The sequence below is a fragment of the Scyliorhinus torazame genome, chromosome 1, assembly GCF_047496885.1.
Source record: "Scyliorhinus torazame isolate Kashiwa2021f chromosome 1, sScyTor2.1, whole genome shotgun sequence".
Taxonomy (NCBI): domain Eukaryota; kingdom Metazoa; phylum Chordata; class Chondrichthyes; order Carcharhiniformes; family Scyliorhinidae; genus Scyliorhinus; species Scyliorhinus torazame.
This window is the reverse complement of record NC_092707.1, coordinates 45155528-45177475: the sequence shown is the minus strand read 5'-3', so window position 1 is coordinate 45177475 and position 21948 is coordinate 45155528.

Sequence of the window (21948 nt, the reverse complement as noted above, 5' to 3'; positions counted from 1 at the left end):
GCGCCCCCGGGGATTCTCCAACCCCGAATCCCAGCCATGGTTCCTGTTGATGGAAAATATGAGGATGGAAAACTGACGATATGAGGATGGGAGCAGATTACCAAGAACCTACATCTATAAAGCAACTCCCTTGTTCTGAGGATGATTCACGCCACTTGAAATTATTGAACCACTGTTAAAGTGTAGGCATTAATGCTTTGACTTTTATTTGGAGATTAAAATAGGTGGCTCAATGGTGTAGAGAATGTGCTTGTTTGTGGGACGAGCAGGTTCGATGGGTGAATTCTTATTCCAAGTATTCTAATATTATTAGGATAGATACAGATTGACATGAGTCTGTAAGACACATGGGCCGGGATTCTCCAATCCTGCGGCCAAGTTCTGACGCCGGCGTGAAAAGTGCCGTGAGCCACTCCGGGAGTGAGAGCTGGGACCTTAGAATCAGCGCGGGAATTTTGAAAAGCGCGGGGGCTGCGAGACAGAGGGGACCATTTAAAAGGTTGCTGTCTGTGGTGAGGTGAGTACAGATTAACTTACTTGCCTTGCAGGTCAGCTGTTGAGTTCGGGAGTGAGAGCTGGGACCTTAGAATCAGCGCGGGAATTTTGAAAAGCGCGGGGGCTGCGAGACAGAGGGGACCATTTAAAAGGTTGCTGTCTGTGGTGAGGTGAGTACAGATTAATTTACTTGCCTTGCAGGTCAGCTGTTGAGTTCGGGAGTGAGAGCTGGGACCTTAGAATCAGCGCGGGAATTTTGAAAAGCGCGGGGGCTGCGAGACAGAGGGGACCAGTTAAAAGGTCGCTGTCTGTGGTGAGGTGAGTACAGATTAACAACTTGCTTACCTTGCAGGCCAAGTCGATTTCAGCAGGAGCGGAGCAGGTTAGTCCATTTCTGCGGGGGCAGTGCGGAAGTGATTTCTGGGAGGTAAGTTTCTCCTTTAAATACATTTTTTAAAAAAAATTCTAGTGTTTAAGGTGGGAACAGGAAGTCGACCCGCGGACGTCTGGGAAGACCCTCACCAATAAATTCTGGTGGAGAGGAAACCCGAGACACTACACGTGTAGTGTCTCCCACCCGCCCTCCTCCTCTAACCTAATAATAAAACCCTTTGGTGTGAGGTAAGTACCATATTTTATTATTGTTATTAATAATTTTTATTCTTTATTTTTTTTTTATATATAAAATTTTTTTTTAAATTTAGTTGTTAGCCAGATCTTGGTAGAAAGTTAGAGGAATGGCAGGGAAGGGAGTGCAATGTTCCTCCTGCAGGATGTTTGAGGTGAGGGATGCCGTTAGTGTCCCTGCTGATTTTACCTGCAGGAAGTGCTGCCATCTCCAGCTCCTCCAAGACCGAGTTAGGGAACTGGAGCTGGAGTTGGAAGAACTTCGGATCATTCGGGAGGCAGAGGGGGTCATAGATAGCAGCTTCAGGGAATTAGTTACACCAAAGATTGGAGATAGATGGGTAACTGTAAGAGGGACGGGGAAAAAACAGTCAGTGCAGGGATCCCCTGCGGTCGTTCCCCTGAGAAACAAGTATACCGCTTTGGATACTTGTGGGGGGGACGACTTACCAGGGGTAAGCCATGGGGTACAGACCTCTGGCACAGAGTCTGTCCCTGTTGCTCAGAAGGGAAGGGGGGAGAGGAGCAGAGCATTAGTAATTGGGGACTCTATAGTCAGGGGCACAGATAGGAGATTTTGTGGGAGCGTGAGAGACTCACGTTTGGTATGTTGCCTCCCAGGTGCAAGGGTACGTGATGTCTCGGATCGTGTTTTCCGGGTCCTTAAGGGGGAGGGGGAGCAGCCCCAAGTCGTGGTCCACATTGGCACTAACGACATAGGTAGGAAAGGGGATAAGGATGTCAGGCAGGCTTTCAGGGAGCTAGGATGGAAGCTCAGAACTAGAACAAACAGAGTTGTTATCTCTGGGTTGTTGCCCGTGCCACGTGATAGTGAGATGAGGAATAGGGAGAGAGAGCAATTAAACACGTGGCTACAGGGATGGTGCAGGCGGGAGGGATTCAGATTTCTGGATAACTGGGGCGCTTTCTGGGGAAGGTGGGACCTCTACAGACAGGATGGTCTACATCTGAACCTGCGGGGCACAAATATCCTGGGGGGGAGATTTGTTAGTGCTCTTTGGGGGGGTTTAAACTAATGCAGCAGGGGCATGGGAACCTGGATTGTAGTTTTAGGGTAAGGGAGAATGAGAGTATAGAGGTCAGGAGCTCAGATTTGACGTCGGAGGAGGGGGCCAGTGTTCAGGTAGGTGGTTTGAAGTGTGTCTACTTCAATGCCAGGAGTATACGAAATAAGGTAGGGGAACTGGCAGCATGGGTTGGTACCTGGGACTTCGATGTTGTGGCCATTTCGGAGACGTGGATCGAGCAGAGACAGGAATGGATGTTGCAGGTTCCGGGGTTTAGGTGTTTTAGTAAGCTCAGGGAAGGAGGCAAAAGAGGGGGAGGTGTGGCGCTGCTAGTCAAGAGCAGTATTACGGTGGCGGAGAGGATGCTAGATGGGGGCTCATCTTCCGAGGTAGTATGGGCTGAGGTTAGAAACAGGAAAGGAGAGGTCACCCTGTTGGGAGTCTTCTATAGGCCTCCAAATAGTTCTAGGGATGTAGAGGAAAGGATGGCGAAGATGATCCTGGATATGAGCGAAAGTAACAGGGTAGTTATTATGGGAGACTTTAACTTTCCAAATATTGACTGGAAAAGATATAGTTCGAGTACATTAGATGGGTCGTTTTTTGTTCAGTGTGTGCAGGAGGGTTTCCTGACACAGTTTGTTGACAGGCCAACAAGAGGTGAGGCCACATTGGATTTGGTTTTGGGTAATGAACCAGGCCAGGTGTTGGATTTGGAGGTAGGTGAGCACTTTGGGGACAGTGACCACAATTCGGTGACGTTTACGTTAAGGATGGAAAGGGATAAGTATACACCGCAGGGCAAGAGTTATAGCTGGGGGAAGGGAAATTATGATGCCATTAGACGTGACTTGGGGGGGATAAGGTGGAGAAGTAGGCTGCAAGTTTTGGACACACTGGATAAGTGGAGCTTGTTCAAGGATCAGCTATTGCGTGTTCTTGATAAGTATGTGCCGGTCAGGCAGGGAGGAAGGTGCCGAGCGAGGGAACCGTGGTTTACCAAAGAAGTGGAATCTCTTGTTAAGAGGAAGAAGGAGGCCTATGTGAAGATGAGGTGTGAAGTTTCAGTTGGGGCGATGGATAGTTACAAGGTAGCGAGGAAGGATCTAAAGAGAGAGCTAAGACGAGCAAGGAGGGGACATGAGAAGTATTTGGCAGGAAGGATCAAGGAAAACCCAAAAGCTTTCTATAAGTATGTCAGGAATAAGCGAATGACTAGGGACAGAGTAGGACCAGTCAAGGACAGGGATGGGAAGCTGTGTGTAGAGTCTGAAGAGATAGGCGAGATACTAAATGAATATTTTTCGTCAGTATTCACTCAGGAAAAAGATAATGTTGTGGAGGAGAATGCTGAGCTCCAGGTAAATAGATTAGATGGCATTGAGGTAAGTAGGGAAGAGGTGTTGGCAATTCTGGACAGGCTGAAAATAGATAAGTCCCCGGGGCCTGATGGGATTTATCCTAGGATTCTCTGGGAGGCCAGGGAAGAGATTGCTGGACCATTGGCTTTGATTTTTATGTCATCATTGGATACAGGAATAGTGCCAGAGGACTGGAGGATAGCAAATGTGGTCCCTTTGTTCAAAAAGGGGAGCAGAGACAACCCCGGCAACTATAGACCGGTGAGCCTCACGTCTGTAGTGGGTAAAGTCTTGGAGGGCATTATAAGAGACAAGATTTATAATCATCTAGATAGGAATAATATGATCAGGGATAGTCAGCATGGCTTTGTGAAGGGTAGGTCATGCCTCACAAACCTTATCGAGTTCTTTGAGAAGGTGACTGAACAGGTAGACGAGGGTAGAGCAGTTGATGTGGTGTATATGGATTTCAGCAAAGCGTTTGATAAGGTTCCCCACGGTAGGCTATTGCAGAAAATACGGAGGCTGGGGATTGAGGGTGATTTAGAGATGTGGATCAGAAATTGGCTAGCTGAAAGAAGACAGAGGGTGGTGGTTGATGGGAAATGTTCAGAATGGAGTTCTGTCACAAGTGGAGTACCACAAGGATCTGTTCTGGGGCCGTTGCTGTTTGTCATTTTTATCAATGACCTAGAGGAAGGCGCAGAAGGGTGGGTGAGTAAATTTGCAGACGATACTAAAGTCGGTGGTGTTGTCGATAGTGAGGAAGGAAGTAGCAGGTTACAGAGGGATATAGATAAGCTGCAGAGCTGGGCTGAGAGGTGGCAAATGGAGTTTAATGTAGAGAAGTGTGAGGTGATTCACTTTGGAAGGAAAAACAGGAATGTGGAATATGTGGCTAATGGAAAAGTTCTTGAAAGTGTGGATGAGCAGAGGGATCTAGGTGTCCATGTACATAGATCCCTGAAAGTTGCCACCCAGGTTGATAGGGTGGTGAAGAAGGCCTATGGAGTGTTGGCCTTTATTGGTAGAGGGATTGAGTTCCGGAGTCAGGAGGTCATGTTGCAGCTGTACAGAACTCTGGTACGGCCGCATTTGGAGTATTGCGTACAGTTCTGGTCACCGCATTATAGGAAGGACGTGGAGGCTTTGGAACGGGTGCAGAGGAGATTTACCAGGATGTTGCCTGGTATGGAGGGAAAATCTTATGAGGAAAGGCTGATGGACTTGAGGTTGTTTTCGTTAGAGAGAAGAAGGGTAAGAGGAGACTTAATAGAGGCATACAAAATGATCAGAGGGTTAGATAGGGTGGACAGTGAGAGCCTTCTCCCGCGGATGGAAATGGCTAGCACGAGGGGACATAGCCTTAAACTGAGGGGTAATAGATATAGGACAGAGGTCAGGGGTAGGTTCTTTACGCAAAGAGTAGTGAGGCCGTGGAATGCCCTACCTGCTACAGTAGTGAACTCGCCAACATTAAGGGCATTTAAAAGTTTATTGGATAAACATATGGATGATAATGGTATAGTGTAGGTTAGATGGCTTTTGTTTCGGTGCAACATCGTGGGCCGAAGGGCCTGTACTGCGCTGTATTGTTCTATGTTCTATGTTCTATGTTCTAATATGATGAACTGAAACAGTGGGGGAATTACTGAGCTCACCATATTTCAGAGCCAAATTGAAGTACATCATTAAAATGATACCGGCTCTGTCATCTCCATTGGGTGCATAATTACAGTAAAACTGTCAGTATTGCCATCATTACTGCACTGAGATTAACAGCAAATTCAGGAACATGCATAGAACAATGTGGAAGAGGAATCTTTATTGTCTGAACTCTCCCTGCCAGGGAGAGTGGAAGTGCGTCCCACCTTCGCAGGTCACCGTTCACCTTCTGCACTAGGCTAGGCAGGTTCCACTTTTGGAGCCGGGTCCAGTTGTGGGCTATCTGGATCCCCAGGTATCTGAACTTGGTTTGGGCCAGATTAAACAACAGTGGTTCCCACATTCACATTCAGCAGGAGTCTGATGTTCGCCATCAGCCATCTGCTCTTGACAAACCTGGTCTGATCTTCCACAATCACTTCATAGAATAATAGAATCATAGAATTTACAGTGCAGAAGGAGGCCATTCGGCCCATTAAGCCTGCATGGGCCCTTGGAAAGAGCACCCCACTTAAGCCCACACCTCCACCCCATCCCTATAACCCAGTAACCCCACCTAATCATTTGAACACTAAGGGGCAATTTAGCACGGTCAATCCACCTAACCTGCACATCTTCTGGCAAGCAACTCTCTAATTGTCTCACCAGGACTTTCACCAGGGCTTTAGCGTCAGTGTTTAGGAGTGAGGTAGGTCTGTATGAACTACACGCTGCCGGGTGTTTGACTTTGTTTGGGATCAGTGAGATCGAGACCTGTGCCAGCGTGAGTGGCAGGGCCCCCCTTGACAGCGAGTCATTGAACATCTCCCACAGGGGCCAGTGTTGCCGCGCATTTGTTGTAGAAATCCACTAGGAACCCATCAGATCCCGGAACGTTCCCGGATTACCTGGAGCTGATGCATTCCATGACCTCCTCCAGACCCAACGGTGCTTCCAGTCCCTGTCCCTTGTCTTCCCCCACAGCTGAGAAGTGCAGCTCATCCAGGAATTGTTTCATCTTCAAGTCACCCCCTGAGGGGTTCGGAGTTGTACTGTCACTGGTAGAAGGTTGCAAAGGATCTGTTGATCTCCTCAGCTGGTGTACCAGTCAGCGGCCTGCCTTATCTTCATGTCCACAAAGTCCCCGTGTCCGGTGCAGCTGGCTCACTGCTTTCCCAATGGAGAGCACATTGAATTCCATTTGTAATTTTTTCCCCTCCGCTAGCAGCTCCATGATTGGTGCCGTAGTGTACCACCGATCTACTTCCAGTATGGAGTCAATAAGCCACTGTGTGGCCGCCTTTTCTCCTCTGTCTCTATGAACCCTGTAAGCTATTATTTCCTCCCTGATCACTGCCTTCAGTGCCTCCCAGAATGTGGAGGGAGAGACCTCCCCATGCTACTTACAGCTCACGTATCTGTCGATGGCTAATGTCATCCTTTCACAAAAAGCCTTGTCAGTGAGGACGACTGTGTCCAGCCTCCATGAGGGATACTGGACCGGCCTGTCTCCAACCTCACATCCACGTAGTGTGGTGTGTAGTCCGAGATTAGTATTGCGGAGTATTCCACCCCTACTACCCCCGGAAGCCCTGATTTTTCTACTACAAGAACTCTATTCAGGAATAGGCCTTCTGGATGTGAGAGAAGGAGATCAGTAGCACAAGTGGCTAACACTGTGACTTCACAGCGCCAGGGTCCCAGGTTCGATTCTCCGCTGGGTCACTGTCTGTGCCGAGTCTGCACGTTCTCCCCGTGTCTGCGTGGGTTTCCTCCGGGTGCTCCGGTTCCCTCCCACAGTCCAAAGATGTGCAGGTTAAGTGGATTGGCCATTCTAAATTGCCCTTAGTGACTAAAAAGAGGTTAGGAGGGGTTATTGGTTACTGGGATAGGGTGGAAGTGAGGGCTTAAGTGGGTCGGTGCAGACTCGATGGGCCAAATGGCCTCCTTCTGCACGGTATGTTCTATGTTCTATGGGTGGCTGAACCACCACAGGTCCACCCCCCCTCCGTTCCATGAAGATTGTCAATTCCTTCATCATTCCTGATTTAACGCCTGATTTGTGGCTAGTTGTGGGGTTACGGGTACAGGGCGGGATGGATGGGGGAGTGGACCTAGGTGGAGAGCTCTTTTGAGGGTGGGTGCAGACTCGATGGGCCAAATGGCCTTCTTTTGTGCTGTCGAGATTCTATGATACTGATCGATATATCATAAAATGTATCAGAAATATCAGACTCACTGCTCACGAAACTGCACAAATCAATGTTTTCCTTTTGAAATGCCGGTCAGCACAGAGCACTTGTTTTGGGACAGATATGGTGAATGGAACAAAAGTGCTTATCCTTTCCCAGCACTAACATGCATCCCCAGGGGTTGGTCATCCTGGCTGCCTTGTCTGTGCCTGGGTGGTCCTGGTGAAGGAGCACAAATTATCCTCCAGTCATTTAGCACGTTCGTGGATCGGACTACGGGGAATAGCTGACATCTATAATAATATTGTTATTTGATTTTATAAGTCCCTTTTGTTTTATAGTTTTGTTCCTTATTACTTGCACCCCATCAACTCAGCTGTTAACAGTGAAGTGAGTGCTGACCAGCACTGGTTAACAGTATAGGCTTGGTTATTCTTAGGATCCTTCACAGTTAACCAATGAATCCCAGTTAATTTTGATGTGACCTACATATTTTCTAGATTATAAGAACATAGGAATTAGAAGCAGGGGGGCCATTCAGCATCCCCCTCCCCCCACCCCCACCCCCCGCTCTCCCCAAGCCTGTTCCGCTATTCGATAGGATCATGGCTGATGTGATTGTGGCCTCAGTTCCACTTTTCTGCCTACCCCCAATGCCCTTTGTCAGTCAAGAATCTATCTACCTCTTCGCTAAAAATATATCCTCCACTGCTTTCTGGAAGATTAATTTCCACAGACTCATGAGCTTCTGAGAGAAAAAAATGATCTCCATTTTAAATGGAAGCTCCTTATTTTTAAACTGTGTTGCCGAGTTGCCTAGTTCCTGTTTCTTTCACGTGGGAAAACATCCTTTCTGCATCCACCTTGTCAAGATCCCTCAGGACCTTATATGTTTCAATAAGATTGCCTCCCGTTCTTCTAAACTCCAATGGGTATAGGTTTACCCTGTCCAGGCTTTCTTCATAAGGTAACCCACCCATCCCAGATTCATAATGCGACATAGGAACAATTAAAATAATCGGGAAATGACACTAAAGTGTCGGCCAACCATCTGAAATGGGAACTATGAACAAATCTTAGAAGATATTATTCGAAAAGCAGAATACGGTCCCCGTTAACTCTGTTTTTCTCTCTCCACAGATGCTGCCTGGCCGACTGAATATCTCCATCATTTTCTGTTTTTATTTCGAGATTGCTGTTGGATCTTGATTCTTCGGTAGCAGTAACCAATCAAAAATTCCATCAAAATATAGATAAGACAAAAGAGGGCAAAAAGGATCAGCTTTCATTTCTCCCCCCCCCCCCCCCCCTCGACTATTGTCTCAATTAAGGATCAAAAAGATAAGTTCACGCATAAATTCAGGGCTGCAGCTGTCAGATAGCCAGATTCCGCTTCCTGTTTTGCTGAATTGTACCTTTGTCTCTGCTTTTTATCAACATTAGTAGTGCTCAGGCAGGAATCGATTAGATAAGATAAGACAAAGTTCCAAAGTGCGTGGGAACGTTGTGGAGGATTCAGTCCCAGCTTGCGCCTGGTTTGCACAATTGCTAATTTTTAGAAGGACGATGCAGACAGAGTCTTGACAACAGCTGGGTCAATCCAAAAACAAAAACCAGAGAATGCTGGAATAACCCGGAACGTTTGGCAGCGTCTGTTGAGGAGGAAGAGATTAATATCCAGGGGATTACCATTGATCAGAAGCTGAACTGGACTAGGCATATCAATACTGTGGCTACCAGGGCAGATCAAAGACTAGGAATCCTATAGCGAGTAACTCACCTCCTGACTCCCCACAGCCTGTCCACCATCTCCAAGGCTCAAGTCAGGTGTACAATGGAATACTCTCCACTTACCTGGATGAGTGCAGCTCCAAACACACTCAAGAAGCTCAACACCATTCAGGACGAAGCAACCCATATGATTGCTCCTTCTTCCACAAACATTTAAACTTTCCAGCACAGATGAGCATTGGCAGCCATGTGTACCATCGACACGATGCACTGCAGTAACCCACCAAGGTTCCTTAGACAGCACCTTTCAAACCCATGACAACTACCATCTAGAAGGACAAGAGCAGCAGATACCTGAGAACCCCACCACCTGGACGTTCCCCTCCAAGTCACTCACCACCCTGACTTCGAAATATATCGCCGTTTCTTCACTATCTCAGGGCCAACATCCTGGAACTCCCTCCCTAACAGCACAGTGGGTGTACCTACACCTCAAGGACTGCAAAGGTTCACAAAGGCAACTCACCACCACCTTCTGAAGGGCAACTAGGGATGGGCAATAAATGCTGGCCTAACCAGCGATGCCCGCACCCCATAAATGAATTTTAATAAAAGAGAATTAGGGGGCGGGATTCTCCGCTCTCGGCGCGATGGCCCGAAGCCGGCATCACAAACCACTCTGGCGTCGAGTCGACCGGAAGTAGCGGAATTCTCCGCACTTCCAGGGGCTAGGCCGGCAGCGGAGGGGTTGGCACGCGCCAGCCGGCGGTGAAGGGACTGTGCGAGTTAGCGCATGCACAGAACCGCCGCCGTGGTTCCGCGCATGCGCAGACCGGCCGGCGTATTCTGGCGCATGCGCAGGGGGGGAGTCTTCTCCGCTTCGGCCATGGCCGTGCCCCACAGGGGCCGGCGTGGTAGGAGGAAGTGCCCCCATGACACAAGTCCTCCCACAGATCGGTGGGCCCCAATCGCGGACCACGCCACCGTAGGGGCCCCCCCACAGGGTTGGATCCCCCCGTGCCCCCCTGAGGACTGCACCAGCCAACTTAACTGCCAGTTCCCGCCATGTGAGACCATGTCCAATCCATGCCGGCAGGACTGGCCAGAAACGGGCGGCCGCTCGGCCCATCGGGACCCGGAGAACTGCCGGGGGGCCCGCTGCCAACAGCTCCCGACCGGAGTGGCGTGAATCCCGCCCCCGCCCAAAAACTGGTGCCGGAGAATATGGCAGCTGGCGTCGGGGTGGCGGGGCGGGATTCATGCCGCCCCCGGGGATTCTCCGACCAGGCAGGGGGTCGGAGAATCCCGCCCTAGGTTTCAAGTCCATTTTACTCTTCTTGAGAACTAAAAGAGAGGGAAAATGTGTTGGATTTTATACAGTATAAGAGGGTGGAACAGCTGGAACAGTGATTAGTGAGACCTCGGAGAGATTATAACAAAGATGTAGCAGGGTCAATCGAGAGGAGGAAAAGGTCAAATTTTAATGTCACCCATGTCTTATGATATGAGATGTAATTTGCGTTAAAGGTTGTTTGCTTCACACACATTTAAGGGAGTTATTTCCCACTGCAGGTACAGTCTTTGACTCTGATATCAAAACGAGCGTCCAAGATTAAGCCCCATCTGTAATCTGTTTTCAAATCAAAAGCTAAGATAGTTTCTTATCTTTTTCGCTCTTCTGAAGATTATGACTCACAATGGGATGGGTACGTTGGGTGCTGGCTTTCCTCACATACCTCAGCCAAGTGATCATTCCTCATGTGCCAGGAGAGGCAACAAATGTTGAAAAAGACTCATGAACCGTGGAAAGCACCACAGATAAGGCTGAGTCCGCCCTCATTGGTTGTCCGCACATACCTGCCAGCAGTTCACATTGATGCGATATGAAGCAGTAACTCTGTCTAACGTTTCTCACATCTGTAATGATATTTAACAACCCAGTTGTTGTTCCAGCTAATTCAGCACCAACCACACAAGGTGTCCTAAACCTTCCTGCCCTGGATCCACTCGCTTTGCTGAGTGAGTGTTCCGCTGAACCCCTTTGCAACTCCATCCACACGTGGATTACACTGTACCACAGCAAACTTCCATTCAGACTTTAACTCGGGAATGATTCTCCCTGTATGACCCTGTATTGTGGGCACTGGAATGACATTGGGCGATCAATAAGAAAGTTCAGCCGATTCTGCCCTGCTTGTGCAGGAGTGCCGTCATTCTTTGAGTTACATTTTAACAGAAGTTTTTTTATTGCAGAATCATTTTTTTCAAATAAGTACCCAATTCATTTTCTTCCAATTAAGGAGCAATTTAGCGTGGCCAATCCATCTACCCTGCACATCTTTTGGGTTGTGGGGACGAAACCCACGCAAACACGGGGAGAATGTGCAAACTTCACACGGACAGTGACCCAGAGTCAAGATCGAGCCTGGGTCCTCGGCGGCGTGAGGCAGCAGTGCTAACCACTGTGCCACCCAGCTGGTGGGACATTCTGGTCCCGCCGATACCGACTAGGAAGAGAGTACACCGGGAAACCCTGCTGACAGTGGCAGGACCAGAGCATCCATTGGCGGGCCACCTCCCCCGCCTCAGAACACAGTGGGTTGGGATGGAAAACCATGCTTGCTGGGTTAATTCATTTCTAAAATATGCGGTCAAAAGAGAAATGTTTTTTTTTAAATTTAGGGTACCCAATTCTCATTGTGTCCCAATTCATTTTTTTCCAATTAAGTGGCAATTTAGCGTGTTCAATCCACCTACCCAGCACATCTTTGGGTTGTGGGGGTGAAACCCACGCAAACACGGGGAGAATGTGCAAACTCCACACGGACAGTGACCCAGAGCCGGGATCAACCCTGGGACCTCGGCGCCGTGAGGCTTCAGTGCTACCATTGCGCCACCGTGCTGCCCTAACAGAAAACAGTTTAATGGTTCCTGTAATGTACTAGACAGGAACTTCAGAAAAGTAATCATTTACTTGCAGCCAGTTCCATAACCTTTGCTTTAAGGCTCCCAGAGCCAGCACAGATTTAACTTGAAGTCAGATTGATCTGTGAGGCTCCCGTCTGGCTCACCTCAGTGAAACGGCCCCAATTACTAAAACAAATAAGGCTTTGGCCGATGTTGAAAAGGCCCATGTCGTCAAGAATTTCTGCCTCAGAAGCCAAAAATGACTGATGGAGCAAAGCATTCAGCTTGGCAGTGTACAAGATGGCTGCATGCTGAATCCTGCCATGATACTTTCCCAGACACTTAAAGCAGAGAGAACCTCAGATAGAATTCCGAGAGATAAAACAGAATCATTCGTTAATTGAGCAGAATAGCTGAGTTTCCCATTGGTGGGCGTGATAACTGTGTCACCAATCAAACATACTCTGATGTTCTGTCGTGCTAACTAATGCACAACACAGTGATTATACCAGTTCACATCTGTCCACAGCACTGGAACATTCTGGCCTCTTTGGAATCAATTTGGAATTTGTTTGGATGAGTTGCAAGCATGCAGCTCTTTTCCTGTTTTTCAGTAAAGAAAGATATGAAAATATTATTCTAAATTGATGTGTTCCTTTCAACCAATCATACTTCATGGTGGATGTTGCGGTCACCCTCCACCCAGAGCGCTGTCCAATTTGTGTTGGATGTATGTTTTTGGTATGTCTCTGCACTTCAAACAGCTGAATATGAGAGGAAATTAATGAATCACTTTTTCACTTTTGACACATAATGCCAACACCCAGCATTGTCAAAACCCTGGGCGGGATTCTCTGTCGGCCGATGCCGGAATTGCGATACGCGATTGGGCGGTTAATCGGTTTCCGATGCCAAAATCGCGACGGCCACAGATTTCACGCCAAATCACAATTCTCCGTCGCCTCGTCAGCAGCATCAATGCGTTTCAGAGTGCGCGTACAGTGAACACCGTTTGCATATATCATTAGCAGGCCTGACCTGATACGTTCCGGGGCCTCTGTGATTCTCCGCCTCCGATGGACCGAATTCCCAATGGCACAGTTCACTTGTGCTGTTAAAAATCGTGAAACTGGTGTCGTGGCTGATGAAGGAGAGATTGGGTACGGAAAGTGTCCAACATCGCCATACTTTGCTGACAGTTGCCGCTGGCCGAGGGGAGTAGCGGGGGGTGGCCAGGAGGTGGGCTGTGGGGTCAGGGTGGACGGGCACAGAGCACCATTGCCACGGCCTGCAAGGCAGCCATGCCACTGACTGCACACAGTGAATGTAGGGCCAAAGGTCATGTGGGAGGCCTCCCAGGCAGCCCCCGAGATGTCCTCTGGCTCCAACCAACCCATCAATGGGATGGGCGCGCTCCAATACGACCAGTGTCATCTTGTTGGCTGGGATCAGTGTGCGTGGGGATTGTAATGTATATATGCGCCTGCAGCATGTCAGCCTCCTTAGTGTCAATCACGGACCCGGCGAATCCCGTACCGATTCTCATTGTGTCCCACGTGGCGCTGGTGCTAGCCCCTCCACAGTCGCTCAATCGGTTTTGGTTGAGCGCCAGTTTTGCCGTCGTGGATGTCCACGAAACTTGCCCCCGCGGCAACACTTACTCTCAAGAATGGAGAATCCCACCGCCTGTACTTCCAGGTCAGGTATGCTTTAGTTTGGTACAGAACAAAAGTTTCACGTGAAGCATACCTGGATCTGTTAACTCATCAAGGCTCATTCTCCAAACCTGCAACATCTAGCATCGAGAAGGACAAGGGTAGCAAATGCATAAAAATACCACCATCTGTCAGCCCCCCAACCACCCTGACTTGGAATTATATTGCTGTTCCTCCATCGTCACTTGATCTCCCAAGCAGAACTGTAAATGTACCTACACCAAGAGGACTGTCTCGTTTCACAAAGGAGACTTACCACCACCCTCTCAAGGGGAACTTGGGATGGTTAATAAAAGATCGCTTTGCCAGCAATATTGGCACCTCAAGCACGAAAAAAGAAAAGCTGAAGGTGGAGAGTAAACCGACACTGTCCTGTCAATCCCTCTCAGAGCAGACATACCATATGGGCTGGCTGCAGTGTAAACGTCCCTTCATGAAGCATCAATTAGGCGCCTGGATTCCAGCTTTGGAAAAGAAGCCCTCTGTACCACTTTGGCATTTTACTATTCCTGTGGCCTCTCTGTGTGAGGCTGCCAAACACATTACACTTAGAATCCTCACAGCTGGCAGAGAGAGAACCGCAGCTCAGAAATGTGGGCCGGTTTTCAACCATAGTCACAGAATAAAAGTTTTCCGTTCCAATAAATTACAGTCCCCAGTGACATTCAACTTCTAACTCATTGGAAAGACTTGATCAGATGGACACACTGTGACTAATACTGGAAGATAATGAAATCTTTTAGTCTAAAACGTACATTAGCACAACTGTTGCCGATCCATGAAAACCACCAAAATATAATTCAAAATCGCATCTATCAAAAATGGGTAATTAGCAACAGCTATGAATAAAAATGAAAAGATGAACTCAATGTAGCCATCTCAGATGGCCATCTGCAAAGGAGCATGGGAATTATGGCCAACCCAGGACTCAGACACACTCAGAGCTTGTGTGTGTATTTGCAACCCAGATGGCTAGACGCGATCGAAACCCCCGCTCGTTTGCATTCTAACGGCCCATTTCCCCAGAACAAAAGGACTGTACTCAGGTAACTGATACAGATGCAGACTAAACGGCGACACTCCCTTTGCTAAGAAAGTCCAAACAGCCAAGATCAATGACCGCTCAGGTCACGCCCAGCCATCAAGGCACCCGCCCCTTTATTGGCCAAAATCGAAGGCAGTGATTGAAGCCTGTCGAATTATTGGGTCCAAAGCTAAGGACCGCCCCAAAGAGCATGAAATCCCAGAGGGATAAAAAGAGACACAGCCATGTGTTCGATCTCTCTTGGCCCCGACCTACGCCTAAAACCAAGTGTAGCATTACGACCAGAAGACAAGTTCAAGACCAATGATCGCTACCAGACAGATGAACCCAGCAGAAACGAAGCCACTTCTTCTACCCAGCCACGCAAGATCTGAACAAAGGCCTTGTTCATCTGCATAGAGCCGGTTGCCCTGAAGTTAAGTACAGGTAATTGTAGTTGTTAGGTGTAATTTAACTTGTAGTGTTTTGTGTTGCATGTCAAAGTAATACTTGAGTGTAAATAAACTATCTTTGAACTTGAACTGACTAACTGGTTGTTTGGTCTTTGATCGATATCTGGTAAAGCCTTGTGGTGGTATCATTTGATACCTGGCGACTCTGAAAAGCAATATTATCATTAATAACTGCCATATCTAGTTAATTTGGCAACATTATTGGTGACGCTAGTGGGATAGTATTCCATTCATTAAAAAGAGCAACATTATTGGCGTCTCCGGTGCCTATTGGCAGCATAAGAAAATGGGAAATATACTTTTTTCTTGGCTTCCTTACTAAGCAAAGAACTTACTGGTGGAAATAAGGCAATGTCAGCAAAATAAGTTAATACTATTTGAGTAAAATCCTGAAAGTTACATCATAATAATGTTTTAGTATTAAAAATGTTGCGAATAGTGTAACCCACTGGAGACTAATAAATATAGCCTGAGCCCTTCTCCTGTTCTATATTAAGGTGCCGTAAGTTTTTAAAAAACTTTTTTTGGTATTAGCCTACAGCTTTAAGGATTGTACGATGAGGCCACAGGTAGGTTGAAAATGTTGAAAATCGCTTATTGTCACAAGTAGGCTTCAATGAAGTTACTGTGAAAAGCCCCTAGTCGACACATTCCGGCGCCTGTTCGGGGAGGCTGGTACAGGAATTGAACCGTGCTGCTGGCCTGTCTTGGTCTGCTTTCAAAGCCAGCAATTTAGCCCTGTGCTAAACAGCCCCTGGTCTAGTCTACCTAGCCAAAGGTCTGCTTTGGTTAGGGCAAACCAACATCCTGTTTGGTCCGAAGATGACCATTAAACCCCATAATCGCATATTCAAGAGGCCTATCGCTCGTTTTAGGGAGCTGTCAGGGACATCATTGGTGTGTTTAGATATTGTGACGCTGCGGTTTCCTGTTCTAAGATTGTGTCCATCTGTCTTGGACTCTAAGCATGGATTGGATTAGATTTTGTTTATTGTCACGTGTACCGAGGTACAGTGAAATGAAAGTACATGAAAAGAAAAGGAAATAAAAGAAAATACATAATAGGGCAACACAAGGTACACAATGTAACTACATAAGCACTGGCATCGTGTGAAGCATACAGGGGTGTCGTGTCAATCAAGTGAGTCCATAAGAGGGTCGTTTAGGAGTCTGGCAACAGCGGGGAAGATGCTGTTTTTGAGTCTGTTTGTGCGTGTTCTCAGACTTTTGTATCTCCTGCCCGATGGAAGAAGTTGGAAGAGTGAGTAAGCCGGGTGGGGGGCGGGGGGGGGGGGGGGTCTTTGATTATGCTGCCCACTTTCCCCAGGCAGCAGGAGGTGTAGATGGAGTCAATGGATGGGAGGCAGGTTTGTGTGATGGACTGGGTGGTGTTCACGACTCTCTGAAGTTTCTTGCGGTCCTGGGCCGAGCAGTTGCCATACCAGGCTGTGATGCAGCCAGATAGGATGCTTTCTATGGTGCATCTGTAAAAGTTGGTAAGAGTTAATGAGGAAATGCCAAATTTCCTTAGTTTCCTGAGGAAGTATAGGCGCTGTTGGGCTTTCTTGGTGGTAGCGTCGACGTGGGTGGACCAGGACAGATTTTTGGTGATGTGCACCCCGAGGAATTTGAAACTGCTAAACATCTCCACCTCGGCCCCGTTGGTGCAGGGGTGTGTACAGTACTTTGCTTCCTGAAGTCAATGACCAACTCTTTAGTTTTGCTGGCATTGAGGGATAGATTGTTTCGCCACACCACTCCACTAGGTTCTCTATCTCCCGCCTGTATTCGGACTCGTCGTTATTCGAGATCCGGCCCACTATGGTCGTATCGTCAGCAAACTTGTAGATGAAGTTGGAACCAAATTTTGCCACGATGTGTGCGTACAGGGAGTAGAGTAGGGGGCTAAATATGCAGCCTTGCGGGGCCTCGGTATTGAGGACTATTGTGGAGGAGGTGTTGTTGTTTATTCTGACTGATTGTGGTCTGTGGGCCAGAAGTCGGTCAGAAAGTTGAGGATCCAGTTGCAGAGTGAGGAGCCATGTCCTAGGTTTTGGAGCTTTGATGTGAGGTTGGCTGGGATTATCGTGTTGAAGGTGCAGCTGTAGTCAATAAATAGGAGTCTGATGTAGGAGTCCTTGTTGTCGAGATGCTCTAGGGATGAGTGTAGGGCCAGGGAAATGGCGTCTGCTGTGGACCTGTTGTGACGGTATGCAAATTGCAGTGGATCAAGGCATTCTGGGAATATAGAGGTGATGCGCTAATGACCAACCCCTCGAATCACTTCATTACAACTGAAGTCAGGGCCACCGGACTTGGGACTTGGTTCAGAGACATAGGGCGAGATTCCCCGGCCCCTCAATGGGTCGGAGAATCACTGGATGGCGGCGTAAATCCAGCCCGGCTGCCCCGCGATATTCTCCGGCCCCCCAAAAATCCCGTCGACGTGAATATCGCCGCGCGCCTCAGAGAATGTCGAGGACCGGCGCAATGCAATGGACCCCGGGCCCCAATTCTTCCGGCTGGATGGGCCGAAGTCCCGCTGACGTGACCATGGCGTCTATTTAACGGCGTCAACCAGTCGTGCTGATTGATGCCGGCCAGCGCCGAGGTAGGGGTCGGCGTGGGGTGGCCGCCGGAGAAGCGACGGCACAGCCGCAGGTGGTTGGGGGGGGTCACAAGAGCCGTTGGAGTGTGCGTGCTGGGGGGGTGGGGCTGGGGTGGGGGGAGGGGCTGGGGAGAGAGGGGAGGGGCTAGGGGGAAGCCGAGGGGCTGGAGCAGAGGGAAGGGGCTGGGGGAGGGGCTGCAGGGAGGGGATGCGGGAGAGGGGCTGGGGGGAGGGGCTGGGGAGGAGAGGAGGGGTTGGGAGGAGGGGGCGGGTTGGGGAGGGAGCGTGCCGGGGAGGAGGGGGCGGGTTGGGGAGGGTGCATGCCGGGGAGGAGGGGGCGGGTTGGGGAGGATGCGTGCCGGGGAGGAGGGAGCGGGTTAGTGAGGGTGCGTGCCGGGGAGGAGGGGGCGGGTTGGGGAGGGTACGTGCCGGGGAGGAGAGGGGGGGTGTTTGGGGATGGTGCATGCCAGGGGTGGGGCCCGCCTGGCCTTGTGCCAGCTGGCAACAGTTGCGACCATGCAGCCCATGGCACCTGGCTGCGGGGGTGGGTATGGGCACTGATGACATGTCGTCTATCCACCCAGCCCCACCCCCCCACCCCCTGCAGACCGTTATCAAAGAATTTACAGTACAGAAGGAGGCCATTCGGCCCATCGAGACTGCACCGGCTCTTGGAAAGAGCACCCTATCCAAGGTCCACACCTCCACCCTATCCCCATAACCCAGTAACCCCACCCAACACTAAGGGCAATTTATCATGGCCAATCCACCTAACCTGTACATCTTTGGACTGTGGGAGGAAACCGGAGAACCCGGAGGAAACCCACGCAGACACGGGGAGGATGTGCAGACTCCGCACAGACAGTGACCCAAGCCGGAATCGAACCTGGGACCCTGGAGCTGTGAAGCAATTGTACTATCCACAATGCTACCGTGCTGTTTGGTCATCTCCCAGCAATGTTGGTCGCCGTGGCGGGAGCCGCACTTTACATGTCACCTTGGGGGAGCTGGAGCAGGAGCGTGCCAGGGAGGCAGCGGAGGCTACCGCAGAGGAGCGTGCTGCCCAGGCTGGAGGGCCGCCTGCACGACAGGACGAGGAGGAGGAGGAGAATGTGGTGGTTCCACGGCGACGGAGACGCCCGATGAGGCCCCGTGTGTACCGTCCCTGCTCTTCGTACCAGGAACTCACGGACCGAGCATGCAGGAGGGGACTCCGGATGAGCCGGGAAACCGTCATCCATATCTGCCACCTGATGGCACACCAGGCACCGCGTGGGGGAGGGCACCCTCTCCCTGTGATCGTCAAGTTTATGGTGACCCTGAACCTTTATGCCACGGAATCATTCCAGGTGCCGAGTGGGGACCTGTGCGGCATCTCGCAGGCGTTGGTGCACCAGTGCATCCGTGCAGTGACGGACGCCCTGTATGCCATTGCGGACCGCTACATCCAGTTCCCCGTGCACCGGGCCAGCCAGGATGCGGCTTCCCTGCTGTGGCCAGGATGCCCATGGTCCAGGGGGCGATCGATGGGATGCACGTCACCGTGTGGCCACCTGCGGATAACAGGGCCGTGTTCACGAATAGGAAGGGGACCTATTCCATGAACGTGCAGGTGGTCTGTGACCACCGCATGAGGATCCTGCACGTCTGCGCCCGGTACCCGGGCAGTGTACATGACTCATTCGTATTGGCGCAATCTTTCATCCCCATCATGTTCGAGGGACGCCCACCCCCCTCCACCCCTGGCTGAGGGGCTGGTTGCTGGGCGACAGGGGTTACCCATTGCGGTCGTGGCTGATGACGCCTAGACGGAGGCCACAGACTGACGCGGAGAACCGCGACAACGATGCCCATGCAGCGACCAGGGGTGTGATAGAGAGGTGCTTTAGGCTGCTGAAGATGCGCTTCAGGTGCCTGGACTGCTCTGGAGGGGCCTCCAGTACCCGTCAGATAGGGCCGGCCGCATCGTTGTGGTGTGCTGCGTCCTACACAACACAGCCCAGCAGAGGGCGATGTGCTGGAGGCAGAGGAAGGGGAAGGGGAGGAACAGCAAGACGAGGCGCAGACCTCCCCAGATGAGGAGGATGGGGGCAATGGTCAGGACAGACGGGCTGGACATGGACGGGAGGCTGGCCACCGTTACCGGCTGTGCCAGCGGGCCCGGGACAGGCTGATAGCCGCTCGGTTCACGGGCTAGGGGGGGGGGTGGGAATCGCCGAGTATGGGCACAGACTGCACACTATGGTACCAGCCTACAACCCTCACCCCCCCCAACCCCACCCACCCCACCCGCATGCACACCACCCCTCCATTGCATATCCACCTGCGGCACAATGGCCGGGCTCACACAGTTGCAGGTGGACGCGTGTCTATTGGAGGCCATGGAGGATGATGACAACCCGCCCTGCGATGAACTGTGGGCTCTAAATCGTTGGACAATGTCTGAACCATGGCCAGAGTACCACCCTCCTCCCGGACCGTCCCTGCATGCGGCCGTGACACTGCAGCGCACGGTCCTGTTGTCTGCCCGAGGGGATGGCGAGGGCGACCTGGGGGGTGGGGCGGGGGCACACTCACCTGAGGCCGACGTTCTATCAGTCCTCACACACACACTGGCGCTCACCTCACACCACACACCCGCACGCATCGGACAGAGCACAGAGGCAGCTTCTGTAGGTGTGAAAGTGATTTTAATAACAAACAGTTCAGACAGGTGCCCTATCCCCAGAACTAATCTCTGCCCTGCACCCGTGCCAACATACTCAGTGTCTAATTTTTAGGCCTTACGGGCCCTATGACTATGTCTAGATGGTTCCCCAGACGGTACAGCAGAACTGGAGGTGGACTCCTGTGATTCCTGCCCTGTGACTAGGGACCCTTTGGCGGCTGTTTCCTGGGGCGTCCTGGCCTAGATGGGCCAGGCTGCGGCTGGGGTAACTGGGATGGCGAGCTGCCAGCCTGTCCTGCCCGTTGCCCACCAGATGCACCTGGGACAGAAGGGGGGGGAGTCCGAGGTGTCGCGGTGTTCCGGGACCTCCACTACAGGGGGACCCGGAACGGGCCCCAGCACCTCCTCCTCCCTCGGGGTGCCCGATGGCCCCCAGGCCTCTACATGGGTCAGGGAATACGAACGGACCGAGCACCCGACACCCCCCCGACACCTGGCACTGCCAGTCCGGAAGGCCCATCCTGGTATCAACAAGGGTCTGCACGTTTGCAGCCATGGAGCTCAGGGAGTTGGCCATCCCTGTCTGTGTCTGGGCGACGCCGGCCAGCACCTGGGCAATGGCGCCGATGCCCTCAGCGATGGCTTGCTGAGACTGGCCCATGGCCTGCAGAGACTGGCCCATGGCCTGCTGGGACTGGGCCACGGCGTTGAGCGCCTCTGTGATCATCTGCTGGCTCTGGCTCATGGCTGCCTGTGAGAGGGCAGCCATGTCCTGGGCCATGGACGCCGCCTGCACGGAAAGCCCCACACCTTGCATACTGTGCCCCATGTCTGACACCGTCGCACTCATTGCCTCCACCGCGGATGCTACCCGTGTGGTGTCAGCCTGGGTGGCACGCCTGACCGGCACCAGTACCTGCTCCTTCACCTTCGTCTGCAGCTGCCGCAAGCCGGCCGTCACCCCCTTCGGTCGTCCCTTGGTCCGTGACTGCATCGGGTCTACGGGTGGGTGTGGTAACTCCAGGAACCCGGGACCCGTCTGGGCAGCAGATGGTTGCCTGCGTCGGGCAGCCCTCCGACCGCCCGGCCCCTCGGCTGCTCCTACCTCCACCTGCTGTACCGGGACAGCTGTGTTGTGCGCACCAGTTAGTGTCCCAGTTGCCTCATCGCTAAAGTGCCCAACCGAGGTGAGTGTCTCTGCGATGGTGGAGGGTGAAGGAGATAGCAGTGGCGTAATGTCGAGGTCCTCATCCGACCCGAAGTCCGGGGTCCCCTGGAGTGGTGACTCCTGTCCATCCGTCCCCTGTGTGTGGGTGTCGTGTGTGTTAGGTTCCTGTGTGTTAGGTTCCTGTGTGTTAGGGTCCTGTGTGTTATGTTCCTGTGTGTTAGGGTCCTGTGTGTTAGGTTCCTGTGTGTTAGGTACCTGTGTATTAGGGTCCTGTGTGTTAGGGTCCTGTGTGTTAGGTTCCTGTGTG